At 31.6% G+C, this 8,383-nt stretch overlaps 1 pseudogene; it reads left to right on the top strand.

Moving 5' to 3' along the window:
* Positions 1-523: 523 nt before the first annotated feature.
* LOC117208455 lies at positions 524-2,562 on the top strand (annotated as a pseudogene).
* Positions 2,563-8,383: the final 5,821 nt, after the last annotated feature.

Genomic DNA, 8,383 nt, shown 5'->3' with positions numbered 1-8,383 from the left:
TGTTCCATTTATATCTTTCTAGTTAATAAGTTGTTGAAATAAACATTAATTTATTTGTGTTAATTCTGTGGAATTTCATTGAACTACCCTTATTATCATAATCGAAATAAGGGGATCGATCAGTTCGTGGCGTCGATTATTTAATCGTAACGGGAACTTACAACTCTCGTTGACGTGCTATCCCGTGATCGCGTCTCTCCGCGAACGGTCGAAACAAAATGATTCACTAAAAACTGTCCTGAATTCCTAAGAATTTATTTACCGCAAAACTGACAAAGTGTTTATTTAAAAAATGAGGTTGAAGGTAGTCCTTTTCTTTCATTTCATTCATTCTCATTTTCTTTCTTAAGTATGGCTAACACAATATCTAATCAATTAAAATTTTATATTTTCACGTGAAAAGTTTCTTTAGATAATTATTATCAACATGATGACTAACTCTTACGGATTAATACGTGTCTGTAGTGCAATCCGGTGGACTTGATCGGCTTTTTACTTCGAAAGTTGAGTAATCGGTGTCGCTTTCTTGCGCATCTTTGAACTGTATAAATGTTTTAAAATTGTTTGATCCAGAATGTACCACGCCGGACAATCAAGAAGGCAGGTGCCTTGACTACAGAAAATGTAAACCTCTGCAAGAAATATGGCAGATACAGTACCGTACAGCCACCGATTTTTATAGACGATCAGTGAGCAGATACCAGGGCAATGTTACGATCGTTTGCTGTCCGGACGATCCAAACAAAGAGAAGAGAGAAATTTTAATAAAAACTGTGTATAAGTATAAGGCTTGGCGACCACCATACTGTGGTTTTAGCAACGTCTCTCATACCAGGGTGGTCGATGGTAAACCAGCTGAACTTGGTACGTTTTATGTCTTTCTTTCCGATTAATAATAAGCCATTTACTGCAAAGAATGAACTTTAAAGGCATTAAACAGCACATCAATGTACATTTCAATTAGACTAAATAATAATGCTATGATTTTATCGGTAGTAACTTTACTTATTAACTTGAATTATTTCTTTCTTTTACTTCATGTTAGGAAGAGTATCTTTTTGCTTGAAATAAAAAATTGATATAGGAGTAATAATATGGATAGAGATCAAAAACTGTTAGGGCAGAAATTACACGTTTGAACTTTATAGTTCAGTATAGTTCAAATAGAAATTATATAGAATTATTTAATAATTTGTATTCCACTGGAATAAAAATTTAATTTCTGTCTTTATCAAATCTCTATTTCAGAGTATTTGTACGTATGTACTTATCGTCTGCTGTATGATCGAATATCGAATAGGTAATAATCGTTGTTACTCATTATGTGAGAAAAAATTATGTATATTCACAACTATGACTATTGCATTTTAGGCGCTTGGCCATGGATCGCTGCATTAAGTTTTTGTAATCCCCGAAACCCAGACAAACCACTATGGAAGTACGGAGGTTCCCTGATAACGGCTAGGCATGTTTTGACCGCAGCACATTGTGCACATATGAATGGAATAGAAAACATACACAATCATAATATTGCCATTCTTAGATTGGTGGAGGAGGTGCCATTTTCGAGTAAGTCCTCAAATATATATATATATATATATATATATATATATGCTATTGAGTATTACTGAAGTATCATATCCTGAAATTTCTTATTGTACACATATATTGTGTCATAAAGCGTGTACAATTCTTTCTCATACTTTTGGTCATTCGTTTCCTGCATTTTCATTTATTTTTTTATTTTTCAGGGTACGTATATCCCATTTGTACGAAAGAGCCCCTACGAAAGAGCAACTTCGTCGGCTATAACCCCCTTGTTGCTGGATGGGGAGCGTTAAGATATAGTAAGTGATATCAATTTTATAATAAAATTAAACAGCTCCAGTCTTAAATATCTTTCTTATTTTCTTCGTAGGACGACCACGACGTAATGCATTAATGGAAGTACAAATGCCAGTGATTAAGAACGTCGAATGCAAAATAGCTTATTCCAAATTTCCTAATGCACCTGATATCACTGATGGTATAATATGCGCCGAACATGCTCAGGGTGGAGAGGATTCTTGTACGGTAATTAAGTTACAGAGTTACTACAAACTATACGGTATCTGAAGACACGTCAATTCGAATTAACATCAAATCGACGTCTTAAACATTAGAAATAATAGATAAACACAATTTAATAGTTTTGCCCACTTCTCACACCTCATTATGGTATTTAATCTAATTTCCTTCTAATCTTAGTTTTGCTCAAAATACATATAACATGTACATTATAAATTGGAGTATTTCAATACACAAATCAATAGAAGATTATTACTGTATATAAGTATAATTTCAATACAATTCGATCGATATATTTCAGTATCTTTGATTAAAAATTTAACGATCCTTTCAGGCTGACCGCGGCGGACCACTGCTGATACAACATGAATGAACCTCGTATTTAATAGGTATTGTGTCTTATGCTTATATGTGTGGCACAGCTGGGTATCCCAGCGTTTACACTAGGGTCACATCGTTCCTTGACTTCATTCTCCAAGCGATGCAATAATATGATATTACTGTTCCATAAATATCATTGTGTAAAAAACGTAAAGTTGGATTTTCTTATTGTGGAGATAAGAAACAGCTCAAATTTACATTGTTTTGTACGTTACAAATTATAGGCTTAAAATGTACGAAATGTAACTTTGAAACGACACTAATTTTTTACGCACGATAAACCTCCACGACTTAGGTATGTAAAGATGATAAACGTATATTAATTCTATTAATTTGGTAATAATAAACCAACTTTCTGAGAAGTTCTGTAAATTACGTTTCTGTTGAAATCAAGAGAATAATGGAATATTCCACTTAGATCGTATACTTCTTGTATGTACATACAAAATTTTCCGGCTAATCTAAAACACTTCATAAGATAGAGAGCTTCTGGAAATTCGGACACAGAGAGTACATAAAATACAAGATAAGTCTCGTGTCTTTCAAAATTATTTTTTATTCGCTAAAAACGTCCTGTGTATTCATGCAATCACATGCAACCTGGAAACTTCACTTATTTTTTATCACTTTCCAATTCAATACACTGTTTCTGCATTTTTGACTATATGTAAGAGAAATTTCCATTCAGCCAAAGGTGTACTTACAGATTATAGATTCCTATACGACTCTCGGTAATAATTTATCCGCACTCCAGATAGTTAAAACTTCTGTCGACCGTATTGATCCATCTGCACTCTTCGTATGACGTCAATATCTGTTCAGTGCTGCTGCGTAGGTTTCATTGTGTTACGTCAATTCGTTTGTGACCGTTGCGCGAGTAATGGCGCTTTGCAATGGTGATTTGCAGGAAAACAGTGCAGGATGCTGTGATTCGTTTCTTGTGGTCGGAGGGTTATGTTTGATGCCTATATTTATCAAAGATTTAATGCACATTATGGAGAAAGTGTTTTGTTACGAAGTGTGTTTGAATGGGCACAAAAGTTCAAAGAAGATCGCACAAGTGTTATGAAAAAACAGCTGGACGCCCGTCCACATCCACGATGACAACATTGAACGTGCTATCTATGGAATAGACGAGTGACACTGGATAATGTGGCAAATCATTTGCAAATCAGCCACGGCTCTGCTTATGCAATAGTGCACGACAGATTTGGGTTTTAAAAAGTTTGTGCGAGATGGATGCCGAAAAAGCTGATGAAAAGGTGAAGACGACGATGCATTCGTGGTTTGCAGCTCAGCCCAAAACATTTTTTAACGAGAAAATACGAAGGTCCTTCAGCAAATGGACAAAGTGTATACAGAAATTGAGTGATTATGTCAAAATATGATGTATGTCTTTTTTGACAATTGCTTAAAATAAATTCTACACCGACAGAGCGGGTAACTTTTTACTCACCCTCGTAAGACACTTAAATTTCCAATCTATTATGATGAATAAAAGAGCTTATACTATTAAATCTAATTGTATTTTGTTGCATGAGAGTACACGTGTATGTGATGTACATTACCTTTATATCCCCTTGAACGCTTCAATATTGCGCATATATACTATATTTTGTGCAGCTTCTATAAAATTTTGTATGTTTGTTTAGGCTGTTAATCCAGAGGCTGGAGTACAAAGAAGTGGCACAATGATGTGGGTTGATGACATTTATAATTATCAAGGAATCACCCCTACATTCGCTCAGGTATATATCGTTGACTATAATGTATTTAACATATATGATTGTTAGAATATTAATAATTAATTTTTAATTCTATCAGAATTTTAATGAAACTGTCCCTTGGGAAGGAAGAACTGATACCTTGATATCAAGGTTTGTACATCCTATATATACGACAAATTTTAGAACATTATATAACGAAGAACCAGATCGTCGTGGCCATGTGATGTGAATAAAAGGACTTGAATTTGATGATATTTTTATAATGTTAGATAACATAACTAAGTATCTTCACAGTAAGATAGTATGACATGGTTTACATGATCTTAATGTTGTTCACTTGAGTGATGATATTATAAGGAAAAGTGTAATATCACAGGTAGGATGATTCATAATTTAGAACTACTAACTCATGTATGTATTAAAAATTAAAGAAATATATTAAATTTTATAGGATATTTATGTTTAGTAACCAGTAATTCAGAGATTGGTATTCATGGTTACTATAACGAGGCTGTAGAAACGCACCCTTTCTTCTTTGCAAATGGTCCTGTATTTATGTCTAAGTCGAAACTGGAACCTCTGAATAATTTAGATTTATTCTTGTCATTTTCTAAAATACTTATCTACAGTATACCATAAGGAATGATACCGTATCACACCTAATCAAGTGCCTTAAGAAACATCAACCGGATATCACAGTAATCCCTTATCGACTGATATGTAAGTAAAAGTTATGTGTCATTGTTATACACAGTTATGTGTTAGTGTTATACACAGTTATTTATCATTTTCTATTAATTCAGTTGTAGCCACTACAATATCTATGACACTGGTAGTAATTATGAGAACAATAATGATGTTCTATAAGAGGAAATGATGATTAGGAACAAAAAGTTACAGGTAAGTCAAAGTATATGTTATTTGCCATTTGAAAAGAAAGTTACTAACTTAGAATTTTTTGATAAATAATAATTGTGCAAAATATATTTGATTTCAAATTTGTCAAAAATTGAAATTTAAGAAGCATTGTAATAATATAACATTAATATTTTGATTTTTCAGGAGATATCATGCGGTGGATGGATAATATGTAAAAAATATTAAGCAGTATATGAATTTTCATATTGCGTAGAGATAACAAAATGAATTTTAAAAAATGTCCACATGGTAATAAGAAATAGCATCATGACAAAGAATATATAAACACAGTTTCATTTTTTATAAATAAAAATTTGTTGTTCCAGATTTTGAAATATAGTGAAACGTTTAATTAGTATCTTAATATCTTTAAATAATTATTATTTTAGAATCAATTGTAATTGTATCATACGTACTTTTGAATTCGTGCAAGAACATATGTAATTTTGAAGTAGTTATTATTAGGAAATTGTTAGACGCGAACAGTATGCGAAAAGTTAGTATGCAGTGTAATAATTATCGATCAAAACACAAGAATTAAATTCTTGAGGAAAAAATTTCCGGAATTTCTTATTTACATGATTATAAAGAAATCCATAATAAAAAGGAGCTGCTTTCTAATACTTCTCTTCCTTGTAATGCCTACGTTAATAATAACGAGGTTCGACTTTTTGTTTTTAGAGGGATACTGGAAAATTTGAAAGTACAGTACCATTGGGAAGAAAATCACGATATTGAAAACGATATTTGCAAGTAAATTTCCAAAAAATCTGTTTTCAAATTTTCGCTTTCTATTTCACATTAAAAGAAAGGGCTGCCTTCTTTCTCTGCAAGACAAAACAAACATTCTGAATCTCGTATCAATGAATGATGTCAATAAGTTATTTTTCTTTTCAGATTGAACAATATTCCAGATTTATTCATAATTTCATACTACGCGAAGAATAGACTTTCATGGGTATATAAAGGAAATATTAAGTATAGGAAAACTCTTTTTCGTTGTAGGTGACATATGCTTCACGGTTGAACACATGTATTTTTGAACACATAAATGAAAAAGTACTCTTATGGAGAAAAAGAATTGATACCTTCGATTGACATTAGATAATGTATATAAACTTATGAACAATCACTATCGGTTTGTATTTTAGGTGCACACGCAGATTTGTTGGAGTTCTTATAAAATGTACATCCTGTACGAACGTTTTATTCTTCCAAATTTTACGATACTATGTCTCATATAATAACTATATGGATTAAACGTAATATAAATGATCCGAAAATAGACTCGAACGACATTAATTGTCTTTCTATTTATATCAATATCGAAAATACAAGTAAAGCTGGAACAATAGTATGCAAGAATGGACTATTTATTATTTTAAACCAAATCATAGCATATTCAGAATGCACAGTATTATCATGAAATGTAAATGAATCAGTTGTAAACGAACGATTTTACTGTAAAATCGTTGCCTCCTTTTTTTCATCTGAAATATAGCAGCAATGAGTACATTCTTTTAATATATAATAAAACGAGATATCTTTATAAAGTTACATATGTCATCACTGGTAACTGTTATCTCGTATGACACCAAATATACCGTTAGTATGGAATGATATTTTTATGAAGATATACTTTAATGATAGATTTTATGAATGAAACGTTATATAAGAAAAATTATCTCTTGTTATTCTATGATGTGTAGTAGCTAATGAAGATTAATTTTACAAAGTATTGGAGCAAAAGAGAATTAAAAAATTAAAAAGATCTAAATAAGATTGTTCGTGTGGCTTAATTATCTCAATTCTGGTACACCACTTGTTACATTCTAACTAATTAGCGCTAAACAATAACTTGCAAATATTAAAGATATTAACACCTTAATATTAACACCTAAAGGTTTTCAAGAAATTTTATAATATTTGATTATTGTATATCTAGTCATTGATTGATAAAATTTCTTGTATAAGCATAGATCGAGGTTGACATCATACGCAGATTGCATATCATTGACAGGTATCGTTTTAATTTATTTTATGGCTAGAATCATTTGAATATTATACGAATAATTATTTCCATTCGAACGATTAATAAATCACGTACCTATAAAAGATATATTATGAAAAAGACGTGACGAAACAAAAAAATATTGGAAATTCCGTTGTCATTAGATCAATTATTTTTGCAATGATTTTTATTTCCATGTAATTACATATGAAATGGGTAATTCATTAACATCTTCTCGAATCGAATATAATTCGTTACACTTCACAACGATTCAAATAATGGACGGGAAATATATAATAACTTTCCTGTCCTTGCGTTAAAATAGTACTGTACAAATCAGATGATACAGGAAATACCCAAAAAACCCAATTACATCCACATTGCATGACAGCACACTTGCAATGGATTTTTGTGATTTCAATGTCACAGACAATGATACAACTAATCAGAACACGTTCGAGGCTATAGACATTGAAATTACCGCGTGTTTAATACGTTTAAAGCATAAATCTAAATTTCACGCGATTATTTCTTTGTACATTGTGAAACTCTTAAATTATCTTAATCGAATAAATAATCCTAATGTAATAAAACATCTTGAAATAGACCTAGATATCTGAAACAGAAACTCGAAGGATAAGAAATCCTAAAAGGTCCTAATCCTAAAATAACAAACTCCTAAATAATAAACAAGTGATAAAACCTGTTATAAATAATAAAGCTTACCTGGAATAATCAAATCCTAACTAATAGAAAATAAAATAAGGCAAGCAATTCTTAATCTTTCAAGTAATTTTTCCGAAAACACAGAAAGATAGAGAAATTAAAAAGACGCAGCACAAATTGCAGCACAATGAAAGTTTCAGAGCGATGAATACGATCGTATGAAACTAAATAATTTTCAAAAGTGAAATTACACTGAAACGTATATCGATGATATTTGTCATTTCTACGATCTGTTTCGCTTGATCGTGCTTCTTTTCTGATGTAAATTCAATTTATAATACGAACTAAGTTTCCTTTATTATTATTAGTCCTGCGTCTTTTTAATTCGTCACTTCTTTTATTTCAGAACAATGACGGGCTCCAAGATGCTGTTCGGATGTTTGGCGTTAATTGCTTTTCTGCATCCATTAGTTCACGTTTGTACTTCGAGTAGTACAGCTCAAGGTTTGTACTTCGAGTTGTCTTTTTCCATGCACTTCAAATTCCAATACGATCTGGTCACGTGGCCTTCGTACAATTTCGAAATTTTACCTGTTTGGTAATCGTCAATGAA

Source organism: Bombus bifarius, unplaced genomic scaffold (genome assembly GCF_011952205.1).
Source record: "Bombus bifarius isolate JDL3187 unplaced genomic scaffold, Bbif_JDL3187 scf7180000008121_frag, whole genome shotgun sequence".
NCBI lineage: Eukaryota > Metazoa > Arthropoda > Insecta > Hymenoptera > Apidae > Bombus > Bombus bifarius.
This window is presented reverse-complemented; position numbering and strand designations above follow the sequence as displayed.